The 17,909-nt window shown below is 41.5% G+C and overlaps 1 protein-coding gene and 2 long non-coding RNA genes across 5 annotated transcripts in view; 2 read left to right on the top strand and 1 right to left on the bottom strand.

Annotated features, from left to right (window-relative positions):
* Positions 1–17,909, bottom strand: part of LOC134459423 (four and a half LIM domains protein 2-like) — a 48,515-nt gene that overhangs the window by 14,564 nt on the left and 16,042 nt on the right. The window lies entirely within an intron of this gene.
* LOC134459421 (uncharacterized) lies at positions 9,618–13,551 on the top strand. 2 transcript variants are annotated; one of them, XR_010036849.1, is made up of 4 exons: positions 9,618–9,798; positions 10,797–10,989; positions 11,219–12,480; positions 13,496–13,551. It is a non-coding gene; the product is annotated as an uncharacterized LOC134459421 (long non-coding RNA). The 2 variants fall into 2 exon arrangements; XR_010036848.1 differs by having other exon boundaries at positions 10,797–12,480.
* Positions 13,540–17,555, top strand: LOC134459420 (uncharacterized). 2 transcript variants are annotated; one of them, XR_010036847.1, is made up of 5 exons: positions 13,540–13,586; positions 15,288–15,354; positions 15,601–15,673; positions 16,918–17,034; positions 17,471–17,555. It is a non-coding gene; the product is annotated as an uncharacterized LOC134459420 (long non-coding RNA). The 2 variants fall into 2 exon arrangements; XR_010036846.1 differs by having other exon boundaries at positions 16,918–17,550.

The following is a 17,909-nucleotide window of genomic DNA, read 5'->3' as shown; positions in this document are numbered from 1 at the left end:
AGAGTAGAGCATGTATTGAGTGGGGGGCCCTTTCAGATGACTTTGTCCCGGGCCTTGACAAAGCTGTCAGCGGCCCTGTCTACAGACCTTAGGGCCACCCTCTATGGGTGCTTGACAACATGCTATACACACACAGACACTCACTCACACACACACACACACACACACACACACACACACACACACACACACACACACACACACACACACACACACACACACACACACACACACACACACACACACACACACACACACACACACACACACACACATCATATGTTGGGAAGCACATATAGAAAGAGGCAGAGGCTGCCCACACATGTGATCTTTCAGACTTAATGTGTTCTAAACACTCCCTGGAGGAGACTTAGGTGGAGTCATAATCGCAACTTCTTTATTAATGTTTATGATGTGCCATAATATGATAATGTGGACTGTAATGCCTTGTTGCTTCCCCACCTTACTCTGGAGAGGAGCGTGTTTCCCCTTACCATTGGCTGGTTGTTAGCAATGTATGCTTTGCATTGCGAACAACAAAGAAGATATAATAGCAACTTTGGTTTTGGGAAACCTGCCCCTACTCTACGCCACAAGCCTACCACATTGAGTCAAACGCATTCTTTCCTGTGTTAAATTATAGAAGAGATTACATTATGGTCGTCCCAAAGTGAAACATGTTCAACATCATATAATTTTTGTACTTAGTCTTTTTCTCTATGTACACCAAATTAAATGAACAAATGAATAAGTTGATATTGCATCGCAGGCTAAATAGTGTTCTCCATAAGCTTTCACTGGTTACATTTTAGGCATTTAATATCAGATATGATTTCATTTTAATTTGGTCTTACATGGGTAGCCGATTCACCAGTGTGATGAGATTCTTACGGAATTCTTATGCGGACCGGGGAACTTCCAGAGTTCAGAGTTGTGTGGAAATACTGTTGCATATTTTGTCAAAGCCTTGACTTGAAAATGTACACTTTAAATTAGAGATGCACCGGATCCTGATTTTTAGGATCCTGCCGGATACCGGATCCACTGCTTAAGATCCTGCCGGATCCGGAACCAGATACCGGATCTTACGAAAGGGTTGAAACACATAGCCAACTCGCACACGTAGGCCCTTTTTATTACGTTGGCGCAAACTGTTTTTAAGACTCATTGGCTTACTGCCACACTGCCTTCAACGACCGCTTCCAAAGGGCTTTCACTCCATGCAGCGATTGGGGTTGTGAAAGACTGACTGAAAAGCCTAGGCTACGTAAAAAGTAGAGATGCCCCAGATCCTGATTTTTAGGTAACTGCCGGATACCGGATCCACTGCTTAAGATCCTGCCGGATCCGGATAGTCTGAAAAACCCTATTATCCTGCCGGATCCGGAACCGGATCTTGGATCCATCTCTACTTGAAATAGACCTGTAACACCTTTAACTCTTGTTTCAGTTTTTAAAAGTTAGCATTTTAAGAGTAATACTGTGATATATCATGTAAATTCACAACTCACTGACCACCAGAGATGGCCTGTACAGAGGTGGCCTATCCGAACACAGAGGTGTTGATAAACGACCTTGCCCTTGGAAGCTCGATAATGACACTCTTGTGAGTTTTGGACCTGATGCACTCATTCTTACATAATAAGGATTCTCCACAAACAGACTGGAATGCATGCATGTAATTCCGTGCTCTATTTTTACTGTAATGCGCTCCACCTGATACGGCGCACTTAACTGCAGCGTCCCAGGTGGCTGGAGTTGTTTGTGTTAGTGATGAAGAAAACGATCTGACCACGCCTTGATGCATATCTCGAATTTGATGTAATTTGAGGAGGCAAATGTCATTCAAAACGTTCCAGATCATTCCCTTCAGCCAATTATGTAATAAGGTGTCGGCATTTGGTTGAAAGCCCCTCGGCACAACGCAAGTGGGTGTTCTGAATCTGTGCATCTGTGCAAGACTTTAGAAATGTTACAAATTTCTTCTGGCTTCGGTCGAATCGGTTCAGAGAACGGTCATGATTGTTCATTCAGATCCAATGCACTTCAGATCCACACACACACACACACACACACACACACACACACACACACACACACACACACACACACACACACACACACACACACACACACACACACACACACACACACACACACACACACACACACACACACTCTCTCTCTCCAGAGCACATTGTCTACTATACATGAATAAATAAATGATGGATAAAAACTCTCACGGCAGGTTCAGATGTCCATGGCTGCCTGACACTCTGAGAGAGGAGAGGTGATGACGCGATGACGCACTGGTCTATACACAAGAGCAGGGCTATAGGCTCTACTGGACAGTATATACCACAGGCAGCACTTGAAGCCCATCTAATATCCTGGGGCTTAGGACTCCTGTTTGCTCCTAACCCTGCCCATGTGGGGCTGACTTTGCATGGCTGCCCTGTCCTCTTCTCTACTGTCTCACCGCAACAGTTGTGTGTGTTATTTTGGAGTTAGAGAGCCTCTGCTGTGCGTGTGTGTCCATGTGTGTGTGTGTGTGTGTGTGTGTGTGTGTGTGTGTGTGTGTGTGTTTGTGTGAGTGTACGTACTGTATGTGTGTGCATGTGCGCATATGTGTGTGTGCATGTGTTTATGTGTTTGTGTGTGTGTGTTGTGCATGTTCATGTGTGCATTCGTGTGTGTGTGTGTTTGTATGCATTTGTGTGTGTGTGTATGTGTGTGTGTGTGTGTGTGTGTGTGTGTGTGTGTTTGTGCATTCGTGTGTCTGTGTGGGTGCGTGAATCTGTGTGTGTTTGTGTGTGTGTGTATGTGTGTATCTGCCTATGTGTGTGTGTGTGTGTGTGTGTGTGTGTGTGTGTGTGTGTGTGTGTGTGTGTGTGTGTGTGTGTGTGTGTGTGTGTGTGTGTGTGCCTATGTGATCCCTCTCTGACGCACAGGTCCACCATGAGAGCTGCAGGGGAGCGGTTGTTAGTAGAGATGCACTGGATCCTGATTTTTAGGATCCTGCCGGATACCGGATCCACTGCTTAAGATCCTGCCGGATCCGGAACCGGATACCGGATCCTACGAAAGGGTTGAAACACATAGCCTACTCGCACACGTGGGCCATTTTTATTACGTTGGCTCAAACTATTTTTTAGACTCATTGGCTTACTGCCACACTGCCTGCACTGGCCACTTCCAAAGTTCTTTCACTCCATGCAGCAATTGGGGTTGTGAAAGACTGACTGAAAAACCTAGGCTAGAGATGCACCAGATCCTGATTTTTAGGTAACTGCCAGATACCGGATCCACTGCTTAAAATCCTGCCGGATCCGGATCCTGTGAAAAACCCTATTCTCCTGCCAGATCCGGAACCGGATCTTGGATCCTGTGCATCTCTAGTTGTTAGTTTACTTTAGTTGTTAGAGACGTGCCCTTGATGGGATGGGCCTGTCAACACACAATCAGAGCTCCACGCGAAACAGGAGAGGTAGACTAGACGCATCACTCAACCCCAAACAAAAGGATGTGATTTTTTTTCGGTTCGTCGTGAAAACAAACATCAGCCTATAACTGGACTTCCATTGCTATGATGGAACAAGCCGATTAAACTCAATTAGGATTACGTAACATCTGGCTGAAAGGACTGCAGCTGGCAGTGATGGGCTGATGTCTTTGAACCCTTGCATATTTTCATTGTTCATCAATGTGCACTGTCCTGTAGAAATATAAATGACATAAAATGAAATGAAATTCAAATGAATCATGGTTGAGAAAAATACACCCTTAAATTGGATCTTCTGTGTGTTTGTTTATTTTTAATGGTGGTTTCACACAGGCAATTAAATTACTCCTAAAGTCACCCGTATAACACATTTCAATGGCAAGAGGCAGCTGACACCAAATTCACCCTGAGGTCGTGTGTGCCACTGGTGGTGTGGAAGCATTTTTGTTTGGTGTCTGCACAAAACAGCTATGAATACGTGAGCACAAATTAGTCCTTTCACACCAACTACATGGTGGCCGGCGGCGAATTGGGAATAGAACCCAAGCGGATTCGTACCCTCTCCGTGCCTGTGATGCTGTGTGTGCATCAGGCGTGAACATGTATTTATTCACCTAGAGGATAATCAGCACATATCTCCTGCCACCATCTCTTGATAAGTGAGTGCAAAGGCGTAAATGGCATTGACACTGCCTTAATGATTTTAACCAGTTGTCTCATTTGAACGGTCTCCAATAGGACACGTGTCCCGGAGCGCCACTGCCTCAGCTGCGGGTGAATGCCTGCCAACAGTGATTGGTGAATAGACGACTGATTTCCTCCCAACAGGATAGACAGCAATTAACATTAATTAGTAATCATAGTTTGATTTGATGATGGTCTCGTATCAACTCTGAACCCAGGGCTGCGTTATTGTTTCAATGCCATCCAAATTTCAGCTGGTGGTTACACGACTTTCTTTTCAATTTCAGGACAGTGTGATATTTCAGGACTGGCATAGTGTGCTCTCTCTTTAGAACACTTAGTCCACTAATTACTTTGACAGTAGGCCAGGGAAGCTGAAGGGTGTGCTGTTGTTGGGGAGTTGGCCCGGGCCCAGGGATAGAGCTTGAAAGTGACGTCACTTCCCCCGATTTCATGGGACCTCAACGGTACAGCGTTCATTTTAGGACATTCTCAGATATCAGACTCAGGTATCAGACTCACATAAAACTCTGTCAGTCTCAGGGAGAAAATTGTCATCCTCAGACGAAACTTTGTCGTCCTCAGAAAAAAAATTGTCATCCTCAGACAAAACTTTGTCATCCTCAGAAAAAACATTGTCGTCCTCAGAAAAAACGTTGTCATCCTCGGAAAAAAGGTTGTCGTCTTCAGAAAAAATGACATCAGTTCTCAGCATCAGCCTCAGAAAAAAATGTTGTCGTCCTCAGACAAAACTTTGTCATCATCAGACAAAACATTGTCATCCTCAGACAAAACTTTGTCGTCCTCAGACAAAACTTAATCATCCTCAGACAAAACTTTGTCATCCTCAGACAAAACTTTGTCGTTCTCAGAAAAAACATTGTCATCCTCAGACAAAACTTTGTCGTCCTCAGATAAAGCTTTGTCGTCCTCAGACAAAACTTTGTCGTCCTCAGACAAAGCTTTATCATCCTCAGACAAAACTTTGTCATCCTCACAAAAAAAATTGTCATCCTCAGACAAAACTTTGTCATCCTCGGACAAAACTTTGTCATCCTCGGACAAAACTTTATCATCCTCAGACAAAACTTTGTCATCCTCACAAAAAAAATTGTCATCCTCAGACAAAACTTTGTCATCCTCGGACAAAACTTTGTCATCCTCTGACAAAACTTTATCATCCTCAGACAAAACTTTGTCATCCTCACAAAAAAAATTGTCATCCTCAGACAAAACTTTGTCGTCCTCAGAAAAAACATTGTCATCCTCAGACAAAACTTTGTCGTCCTCAGATAAAGCTTTGTCGTCCTCAGACAAAACTTTGTCGTCCTCAGACAAAGCTTTATCATCCTCAGACAAAACTTTGTCATCCTCACAAAATTTTTTGTCATCCTCAGACAAAACTTTGTCGTCCTCAGACAAAACTTTGTCATCCTCGGACAAAACTTTGTCATCCTCGGACAAAACTTTATCATCCTCAGACAAAACTTTGTCATCCTCACAAAAAAAATTGTCATCCTCAGACAAAACTTTGTCATCCTCAGAAAAAAAATTGTCATCCTCAGACAAAACTTTGTCATCCTCAGACAAAACGTTGTCGTCCTCAGACAAAACTTTTATCATCCTCAGAAAAAAAATTGTCATCCTCAGACAAAAAATTGTCATCCTCAGACAAAACTTTGTCGTCCTCACAAAAAATTGCCATTAAACAAACTGCAACATTTTATTTTAGCGTTACATCTATTAGCACTTATTCATACAATATTAATGCCTGTGTAAGTAACTTGTAAGTCATGTACTAAGCAAAATCAGACAGTTGTTGTTAGACATTTATTGGCAAATGTCTTGTTCATGTACAATAAGGGATTTATTACCAATATAACCATAGTAAGGACCTAGTAGACCTAGATTTATATTTATCAATAAGTAGTAAGTGCCAGAATACAAAATGTATAAGCTCCAGACACACTGTGTGAACAAACCCTGAACAGAGTGAAAACAGATGTGGAATAAGGGTCCCCAGTGTTTCCCATACATTGAAGAAACTATGGCACACCGCCATAGTTTAAATTTGGCCGCCATAGTTTCCAAAAATGTAATATATTAGTAGGGTTGGAAAGGGGGGTCCACGCGCACCCCCCGGCTTTTTTTACGCCACCTGATTTTTTTGTATCTTTAGAGTGTCTACTTCCAGAATCTGCCAGGTGCCAAGCTGAAATAATGTCCCATGGCCTTCATTTTTAACCATTTAATGCACCTGACAGGATGAAGGCCATGGGACATTATTTCAGCTTGGCACCTGGCAGATTCTGTAAGTAGACACTCTAAAGATACAAAAAAATCAGGTGGCGTAAAAAAAGCCGGGGGGTGCGCGTAGACCCCCCTTTCCAACCCTACTATATGTAATGTAAAATGTAATATATATATATATATATATAACGATTTGAAAAACGATTTCCTTTGCATTTTCCTCCTGGAGTAAATACATCCTATGGAGAAAACCATGAGTGCTTGAAAGACAGATGGATCAAAAGCCTAGTCAAGTTGTTGTAGTTAACTTGGGTTTGGGAGCAATAAAAACCTTCAGAGGAGGGACAGTTGGGATGAGTTTCTTACACTCCCAGTTGTATGATAATAAGTTAGGCGACAGGCCTTCATTGACACAACAGAGGAGACATCGGGATGCATATAGAAATGAATGTGTAATGAATGTGAATATAGACATAAATGTGCAATATGTTGTTCAGCCCTTTTACTGGGAGGAATTTTGAAAAACTGGCCCTGTGACCAGCACCCCTTATGTAGAATGTGAACGCCTATGTGTGTGGGGAAAAAGGCATAGCCTACTCTCATAGACCCTTTTCATCTGTGCGTTAACAATTGCACAGTGCTCCTAAATTGTTATCTGTGCTCCTATTTTGTTTTTTGTTTTTTTCATTGCATAGACCCCTGCATGAGGGCCGAATGAAGTGTGTTGCAAACAGAAATTATTCTCTGTACTGCATTTTTTAAATATATAAATGACAGTGTACATGGGTAAAACATGTCATGGGTTAGATCTTATGTAATTTCTCAAAACATAAATGGCTGAAATGTAGACCTATAATCCCCCCCCCAATTACATAAATCCCGGCTGCCCTGCCCCCATGGTTTCCAAAATTTCTGTGGGAAACACAGGGTCACTATTCCAAAGCGAGGCATTGCACAGCCCAGATGGCTAGGATGTGAAAAATTATGTGAAAATAATAATAATTCAAAAAATCTAAAATACACACAAAGAAGAGGTTAGCGCTAATTAGCCTACAGAAGGCAGGCTATAGTAGTAATATTAGTGTACCATACAGTTTTAATGGGAATTTTTTAACAGCAAACTGCCCTTATAACCCTTTACATATGTATCATGGAAATGTTCTTATTACAACATTACTTGGTCTAAACATGCATCAAACACCACTATACTCAATGTAATCTTAAGTCCATAAGGGCCTGGTGTCGGCCATCTTGAAAAAGAGGCCTTTCCTGAATCTGGTTTTGGCTGTTAAGTATATCTGATAGTACTTTAAACCACTGAAAAAACTTTTGTTAGATTTTTTGGGGTGTTAAGTCATACATGCACTTGACTATATAGCCAGCATATCAACATTGCCAAATAAAAAAGAAAAATAATATAAAATATAGCTGCAAGCAGCAATTCAGGCCAAAACAGAAAACCTGCAAGTCGCCACGGCGACAGAGAGAGCCGACCAGGCAGACGGTCAGAGGGACGCACAGTGAATTTACACAAGCAAGCCCAAATTTGATGCATGACCCCTTTTGCTAACTGCAGTACACCCTAATCGCCAGCTCTGCTAGAGGATTTGGGGTGAGGGCCTATATTTTAATGAGTACTCAGCAGACTGTGAAGAATGTGTTTGTCAAAATCCAACTCAATTTGTAGGAAAAAGCATTTTTTAATTTTCACAAAATCCAAAATGGCGGACATTTTATGACTGCTGATATGTGAACGGTACCACCAGATTTCAAATTGAGCGTACGGTTCAAAAGTTACAGGCAAAAATGTAGCTAAAACTTTGACCTGTTGGTGGCGCAAGAGAGTTTGAGCTAGAGACATGTAGTAGACCTTTGATAGGTCATGAGATAGACAAGAATATATGTGTGAATTTTCAGGAGATTCTGACAAGGGGTTCCCAAGATATGACCTCACTTCCTGTTTGGTGACTTTTAGGCCGTTTTTGATTGGCTTTCAAGGGCCAAACGAAAACATTTGCGCAAAATTCACTCAATAACTTTTGTTCAGCTTGGTCCAGAGATCATGTGTACCAACTTACAGGAAATTTCAACAAAATTTGAGCTTAAAATAGCAATTTTATTGATTTTCACAAAATCCAAAATGGCGGAAAAACTATCAGGCAGAAAATGACGTCATAGGATGCGTTGGATTCGCCTCAGCCCAAGGATTACAGGGATACCAAGTTTTTGAAAATTGGTCCAGTGGTTCAAAAGTTACAAGCAGACAATATTATGCCACTACACCATCAAGTAGGTTCAAAGTGCTTAAATAAATGTCATATCCTCATGACAAAGTTTTGTCTGAGGATGACAATTTTTTTTCTGAGGACGACAAAGTTTTGTCTGAGGATGACAATTTTTTTTCTGAGGACGACAAAGTTTTGTCTGAGGATGACAAAGTTTTGTCTGAGGATGACATTTTTTTTTCTGAGGACGACAAAGTTTTGTCTGAGGATGACAAAGTTTTGTCTGAGGATGACCATTTTTTTTCTGAGGACGACAAAGTTTTATCTGAGGATGACAATGTTTTTTCTGAGGATGACAAAGTTTTGTCTGAGGATGACAAACATCTATCTGAGGATGACAAACATCTGTCTGAGGATGACGAAGTATTTTCTGAGGATGTCCTAAAATGAACACCGTACAACGGCTTTTTTAGCCGAAAATCGTAGCATGTAATCCAATGGCGGTATTAAAATGATATTTCGATTCCCTTCGATTTGTGCCACGAGCTCCACATATGTTGTTTCTGATATTTTTGTTTAATTTTTCGTACGAACCCCTAAACTTTTTAGAAATCTGTGTTTCTTCACATTTTTCATGCAGACGGCCTCGGAACAAAACATTGATACTTCTGCATGTTTATCTAACCTCTTAAACAGCATATTTGTAGGCCAGCGCATGTAATGACTGAGATCGGAAGATATTTACTCGCTACCATGTTGCAGTTAGAAGGTGAGCTTAGGTCCTGTGAAATGCGGAACTAAGGGGCGGGACTTTCAAGCTCTATAAGGGCCCCCCAGAATTTGGTCCGCCCTTGAGGAATAACGCAGTCCTCGTTTTGCGTTCACAACCACATTCACTAAGGGACGTGACGTATGTACTGCCTGCATGTGATTGGTCGATCAAACGGTGATTTAGGGTGTTTCCGCCCTGTGAATTTCCCTTTTTTATTGCTTTTGGGCTCGAGGTATTTATTTATAATTATTTAACGTGTACGCTCGTGAGCATTGAAGATAGCGGGTTATTTTTTCTAAATAGTTTGTCTTCTAAACAATGGCTTGTGAACTTTGATTGCTTCGCGTTGCGTTCTCGGCATTGAGGTAGGCTTTGTAATGACACTCTGTAAGATTGCGATCGTGAGTTACTGTGTTAAATATGTTAAATACCCGAAAAATACACGGAGAGGTTTGAGTAAGCTGCAAAATTCACTCCACACCTCTGTATAACGTCGTAACATTAATATATTGTTGTATGGAGTTGAAAGTCTGATATGGCATGGTGTAAAATCGTTGGTGTAGCCCTGTACATACTTAGCATTTAGTTTTTATTCGCATTCCCTTTGTTATCTTGTTTGTTATATGACTGCATACATACAGCAATATAGGCTAGGCCTACTATCAATGCTCAGTACTATGCTCAGTACTAGATCTTGTTTTCAAAATGCATGAAAGCAGTGGTTACCAATCTGGGTTTGTTTAAGCTAGTTTAATCTAATGTATCCTTAACCAGTATTATTTTAAAATGAATTTGTTTAACATTCTAATACTTGTTGTATGATGCATGTGAATTAAATATTTCAAATCAGAATATATTAAATTCACATGTGCCGCATTGTTTTCTAAAGTTCAAAGGGTTATATGGGAAAGGGGCAATGTAATGTAATAAGACGATGTAATAAGCCTAAAACCTAACCTATAACCTAAAGGATATACACACTACTAGTGAACAATTTGTAAACTGACAAATTAGGCCGACAACAGTACTACAATACAACAATACTGTGCAGTATCACAAACACACATACAATTTTCCACAGTCACACACCAGCTCTGGAAGTTCCTTTACTGATTGTGTGTCATTGCATTACAGTTTGTATTGTACAACAGTCCTGTATGTATTATTGCATTTCATTTATTGTCGTATTGTGTAATGTAGTGTGTTGAATTGTGTACTACATGATATTACATGATGGTGTGTATTTTTTAGTATTGTGTTTACCCTGTTTTGTGCAGTGCTTGGTTTCACATTTTGTTTTGATTTTTGTTTGCTTGTGAATTTCCATTTGATAACCAACTACCCTCACCTTTTTCCTGGGCAGGAGACAGTGACCAGCTGATTGGACTGATTGCAAACAATCATCTGACTTGGCTGTGATTTCAGTGGTTTGCGGTGCACTCACTTCTGCTGTGAAATGTTTGTTTGTTGTGTCTTGTAATTGGGGTGCGGTGACGACTTGCAGGTGCCATAGATAGGACAATGCCAAAGCGATTCCATTACAAACTCAAATACAGGTTTGTAGGCTCAATGTGCTACTGATGGGGGTAGGTGTGGCTACTTTCTTTTATACATACATGGGTTCTCAGTGTTTAACACAATGTTATGAGGAGGGGCAAGACACTGGCAGCCAACCACGTGAGTTAATTTTTTGACCGACAGCGGTTTCCAACAATCAGAGGTTGAGTTGTGCGCAGCTAAGTTTGTGCAGTCAGGTTATAAACAAAATTTAGAACTCATGTATAGGGATCTAGAGAGAAGACCAGATGTGACCAGACAGAAAAGAGACAGCACGGCGGAGAGGTCACAGCAGAGCAGGTGGAACAGAACGGAGGGCACGCCATTGGATTGTGGTTTCCACACAGGGTACGCAACGCTCTCAATCCTGCATCTGGGTCGTGGCTAAGCCACACCCACGCAACGTAAGTACGCTTTTGAAATACTTAGCGTACTAAATATTCTGCTGGCTGTGAAGGCTCTTCCCACTGCTGAGACCCTTTCTCTTTCTTTCCCCATTGGAGGCATCGGCCAGTGCCAGTGAAGTAAGGAGCAGAAACCGACTGCTGGAAGGGACGGTAACCTGGGCTTGTTGTGCTAAGCTCACTGCTTCTGCTGCTGACCCCTTGCTGCTTCTGCTGCTTACTCGCTTGCTGACTCTACTGATGCTGTCGTTTGCTGCTCTATTTAGTTGCTTTGCACAAACTGGGGTTTTAATTTGGACTTGATTGGACTTCCATTTTAGCATTGGACATTTAGGTGCATCTAACATGGAAGGTTCCCGCTTCAATAATGAACTGTTACAAGTTAAATTGTAACTTGAACTTTTTTGTCAGCTCGCGACTCTTCAGCACACCTGCAACTTTGTCTGGTCACGGACAAACACAAAGAAAAGAAAGAAACCAAGGTGACATGTGTTGTGTGAGATGTAGCAGTGGGAGCGTACCTATGTTCCCCGAGTCCTATGTTCCCCAGGTCCTATGTTCCCCTGTCTTTGTATAAAACAGGGTTCTATGTTCCCCACATTCTATGTTTCCGAGTTTTCAAATTGTGCCCTTCCCAAAACCATCCCTAAACCTAACATGTCAATAATGCAATGTTTCTGAGTTGTAAATGTGTGCCCTGACCAAAACTATCCCTAAACCTAACCTGCCAGAGGTGCAACAACAACCTGCGCTTTACCATGCGGCCACAGTCTACTTGGAAGCAGCGGGGAACATAGAACCCTTTTTTGAAAAAAGGGTCCTAAGCTCCCCGGTTGGGGGGAACATAGGACCCGGGGAACATAGGGATGACCCCGTAGCGGTGAGCAAGACTAATACCTTCTAAACAGTAGTGTTCTTTACCAATACTAAAAGCTGTTTTTATTCATATTTTGATGCCATGTACAATTTACCCACTCTCTCCCCCTACCTCTACACGGCTACTTTCTCTGCAGCTGGAGCAGAAGTAGCAGAAGATGTGTGTCTGGCTGTGGCAGTCCACCCATCAGGTGAAGCAAGTAAGGAGGAGTAAGTCGAGGCTCCAATATGCACAAACACAAGCCTGTTACGATTTGCCTGGGTTTTTTTTGTGAAGCACACAGCACAGTATAATGTGTGGTGCAATGATTTTCTCAACCAAATAGTTAAAAAAAAAACATGTTTGCAATGTTTTTTTTTTTTTAAGTTCTCTATTTGTAGAAATACAACTGCATGTACAAAAAAATCAACAAGAGACAGAAAGGGACAGCACCACTGAGAAAACAACGTAGAACAAAGTCAACAACATTTAAGACGTATAGACATCTAAAACCACTGACTACTCAAACCACTTGTAAACTGACCAAGGCCCATGTCTTCATAAACTCCAAGTAGGAGTCAAGTGGCAGGCATGAGATGCCTTTCACCAGCCTAAAGTCTTTTCTAACCATTTAGAGCGTGTTGGCACTAGGGACGACTTCAGGCAACTCCACAGGTCGACAAGGATTGTCCTTAGGACAATCCTTAAGGACAATCTTTGTCGACCTGTGGAGTTGCCTGAAGTCGTCCCTAGTGCCAACACGCTCTAAATGAAAGGACTTTAGTCTTCTTACTTCAAGAGCACCTACAGTTTGGAGTTTACTAAGTTGGAGAACAAGAGCGCTCAGTCAACCTTTTCCTTTTGTCTTTTCTAACCAGCCTGAAACAGGTAGGCCTACCGGTAGTCACTTACAAAGGATCAGTCCACCATTTTTTAAAATACGCTGACTTTTATATCTATTCTTCCATTTAAATTAACTTAATTTCTGTTCTTCCATCTGTTGTATGACTCTGGTGAGATCACTTCTTAGCATGTATCATTGGACCATGTATCATTGAACAAGATGGGACCTGTTGGGACCATTCAGTGTTTGATGCCATCTGGTTCAATGAAACATGTTAAGACGTACTGTTTTCAGACTATGAGAACGGCCCATTGTCATTAGATTGTTCAAAAACAACTGAATTGTTTCCTGCAAGAATTTTTTGTCATGTAGTCATCCAGCCAAATTTGGTTTCTTCACAGGTCTACATGGGAATCCCAAATGCTGCCAGGCTCAACGGAGGAGGAGGAGGAGGAGGAGGAGGAGGAGGAGGAGGAGGCAGGTGTTTAAAAGGTTTGGGTCTTGGTATACTTCCCTACACTTAGTTTTGAACCATTCATCCTCTATTTGTCAATTTAAGGTACATATGTATGGTTTTGGCATTGCTTGAACAATCTTCTCTGACTAGTTACACATACAGCATGGAATACAGCAATCATGTGTGTGCAGTATGATGTATTAAAGTATATGTGAATATATAAAAAGAAAGAAGTTTACCGCACACTTTCTTGACTTTATGCTCCTTTTATCAGAGCAAACAACGCCTGAGTGACCCTGATAACGCACTGAGGCGAAACGCGTTGTTTGCTCTAATAAAACGAGCATTAAGTGAAGAAGGTGTACTTCTTGAAGGTAGACTCCTTTCTTTTGAAGTATTGAACAGTCCTGCATCTACCAGCACATAGGAGCTGTGCATGGAACTTTGAACTCTTGAATATATGTGAATATATATTAATTAATAATATACTTTGAACCTTTCAAAAGCAATATATACCATGGTGGTCCCATGTCAGGCGATCTATAACCCTTCCTTCATACAGGCTCCTTCTCTCAATGGTTGACCTTGCTTGTGATTGACTGATGCGTGTGATTGACTGAATGGGGGTTCATACACAAGGACATACAGTGCCATGTATATGTTTTTGCCCCCCAACTGATTTTTACTTGTTTTCTTTTACTTCTATTTGGCACACTTAAGAATTTGTCTTTATTTGAAAGGCCTGGTAGCAGCCAGACTTGGGTTGCTGTGAAATATACCTCAGTTGTCCAAAATAATATGATTAATCACAGATATTTCCTCATTCAACAAGGGGGGGACTTACTTTTTCACACAGGCTGGTGTAGGTTTATGGCATTATTCTCCTAACAAATGAAATGATCACTGAGAAACTACTGCATCTTATGTTTGCTTGGGTCATCCTTGTTTAATGTTTACATTTGTGTGGTGATCTGAAAATGTTAAGTGTGCCACATGTGCAAAAAAGTAAATATTCAGTACGCACGGTACTGTACAGTATGTCTAGCCTGGTTCACACCAACCTTAACCTTACATTCACACAGGCACTGAGGGTTGCTAAATGCATTGAGGACCATTGTTTGAGTGCGTTACAATATGCAGCCTTGCCTCCTCCACTTGTGCTTGTTTCCTCGCCCCGCCTCCTGGCCCCTCCTCCGTGGAGAAAACGATAAAGTTTCCCAGCTGTCAGCCTAGCCACAACAACTTTTGAGGGACTGTTTTTCATTCACCATCCCAATTGCAAATGAGAAAACGAGTTTACAATTGAGCTTTTGCAAGATATTGAAATATAATGCTGTTGTCAGTGATGTCATCATGACATATTACTTCCTGGTACGAGGAAACAAGCACAAATGGAGGAGGCAAGGCCGCATATTGTAACGCACTCAGTGTGTTGTCTCTGACAAAGGTTCAGAATGGTCAACTTTTGATGACATACAGTAGCCTGGTTCACACCAGATGGTATGTGTGTAGCTTCGGCACCCTCTGGCGGAGCAGAGCTACACACACTACCGTCTGGTACACAGCCATAGAGCACACTGCATCTCCAGCCAGAAAAAGACGGAGCATTTATTGCTTCCTGAGTGTTTTCCACCATAAAAGTTGCATTCTACCACATCTTTCAATGTCCTATGTCATTCACTCATTTACTTCCCACAGTCTAAAATCCTTCTGTCTACGGCTCTCTATTACCACAGCGCATCGACTTAGATGACCCCATCCCTCCAGCCAACTTCACCAGTCGCTCCCCATCTCATCAAGGAGGTAGGCTCTCCTGTGATCTCCTACATCATCACAATGCATAGACCATTCATCATTCTTAAAATACTATATTTAGGGGCCTGTACCAAAGAGAAATATGCGATAGTCTGAGTTTCTTTTGTGTTCATTTGTTGGTTAGTTTGCGGTGCATGTGTTTCTGTCCACCAGAGGGTCTAATCTATAATATTATGGTCTTACATTGAACAGTTATTGAACACATTTCATATCACACATATACGTATTTCACAGATTTCCAGGTGTAATTTTCCAATGAAGTGTGCCTACATAACCAAGACCATAGAAACGCATGCTGCCAACCACAGTAAGTGTAATGTTGACTTGACTGTGTGGTTGTTTTGTCTATAGCCATTGTATCATTGCCACTGCCTTCCAGAAGGAACCAACCAACATGACAAGGAATGGGTAAGAATTACTCTTTGACTGAGGGATCAACACCTGGGTTTCAATTGGTTTGAGAGAGAGTAAAAGGAATTGTAACTTCTTATCCATTCCTTGTCATGTTGTAGGGTAGGGTCAAAACAGTGGTGTAGTCCACAGTATATAGAACGCAGGTGCGCAGTATACCCACCTGAAAATGTCAGGGATTTCAGTATACCCACCTAAAATTGAATCAATATTAAGAATAGTATATATACACACATATACAGTATACCCCACCACAAACATGCTCAAATATACAGTATACCCACCACAAAAAGGTAAACTACTCACATAATACATAGCCCTATCTTGGGGCCTTTTTCTCTCTCTCTCTCTCTCTCTCTCTCTCTCTCTCCTCTCTCTCTCTCTCTCTCTCTCTCTCTCTCTCTCTCTCTCTCTCTCTCTCTCTCTCTCTCTCTCTTTCTCTCTCTCTTATTGACATGCTTTTTGTGTCTGTATTGTGTTTCATTTCTTTTGTTACTAACAGTCTGTTTTGGTTTTAGATGTATGTTTGGGATTTTAATTTATAATGCTTGTAAACATCTAGCCTGCCTATTTTGGACACCAGATGGAAATTAGCCTTTGGGCTACAATCTGGCACATTTACATATATGTATATGTATGTTTATGTTCATTAATGTGCAATGTCCTGAAGAAATAAATGAATTGAATTGAATTGAAACTACACCACTGGATCAAAATATTACAATATGCCATATTTTGTGAGGTCTTGTGAGCTGTAGTTTGAGGAATTCTGGAATGCTGCAGTAGAATGCTCTCATACATCAATAGGTGCAGGTGTTCCACAGTTGCAGTCCATTTGGCTTGGAAATGTTATGATGCATTAAAAGTAATTATTATACAGCCCTATACGATGTTGCAAGAACATCCTTTCACTTAAAATGCGCTTTCTCAATATTTGGATGTAAGTATTTCTTGATAACTGCCTGTTGCACTATTAATGCCCGCTGCTGATGGCAATGAGGTTTGTCACTTCAGATTCGAATCGACATTATCTCCTAAATTGTTGCCTACATTTTGTGCATATATCATTCCAACTATGCTGCTCAGTGATGAACTACTGTCCTTTTTTTGCTTGTTGCCCCTCCCCCATTTCTTTTTCAGATGAAAACTTTGGAAAATGTCCCCGGAGAGTACTTGTAGGTTTGAGGAAAATCGCCTGTGCCTGTTTTCAGCGCAAATTCCAATTTTTGCTTGAGGCTGCCTTGCTTGTTGAGACTGGTATTGCTGCTTGTATATTGGGAAGCATCTACTTGGTCCTTGTTCAGTGGACCAGTTATTCAGAGGGGATATTGTTTTTGTTGCGGGACAAGTGGTCAGTGATATGTGGGGTGGGGAAAAAATATGTATTACATATGAGTGTGACAGCAAAAGTTATTGGGTGCAATCAGACACATTTTGTCAATAGCTGTACACCTATGCAACTTTGGGCGTGTCCATAAGTGTGCATCTGGTAGCAGTGTGCGGTGTGATCTTACATTGTGATTGATTTTAATAACTGCTTTGTGATATACAACCTGGATTAGGTGCCATCAAAGTTCATTGTAAATAATGTTCGTGGCCTCTCTATTTCTCAGTTAATAATCAGTCATTTGTGCCTGCACAGACAGTTGAATATTAACTGTAGTGTTTCTTTTCATCTGCTTTTTGTGTGTAGTATCTTTCACAGGTGTGTGAAGAATCAACCCCGAGAGATTGCCTACTGACATGGACGCTATCAAAACAATAAATAATACTAAAATGCATAAATTGTGAGCAGCTCATTTGTTTTGAACATATTTGCCATTGCCTATATGAATACAGAATACGGATCAGGGCCAAATGAGCCCCAGATAGGAAATGGATCAAGGCCAAATGAGCCCCAGGTAGGAAAAGGATTAGGGTCAGATGAGCCCCAAATGTGTAATATGGATCAGGCACAGATCCGGGACGAATCTTATCCACGTTTTGGTAGGCTTTCTAGCTGATCTAGGCCAGTTGTGGCCCTCATCCATTCTTGATCCAGCGCTGCGCTGGGTAGTTGTAAACGAGACACTGGGCCAGATCCGTTCTGCTGATCCTGCCCAAACATTAGTCAACATCTGGCCCGGATCCTG

This window comes from Engraulis encrasicolus, chromosome 12 (assembly GCF_034702125.1).
Source record: "Engraulis encrasicolus isolate BLACKSEA-1 chromosome 12, IST_EnEncr_1.0, whole genome shotgun sequence".
NCBI classification, from domain to species: domain Eukaryota; kingdom Metazoa; phylum Chordata; class Actinopteri; order Clupeiformes; family Engraulidae; genus Engraulis; species Engraulis encrasicolus.
This window is presented reverse-complemented; position numbering and strand designations above follow the sequence as displayed.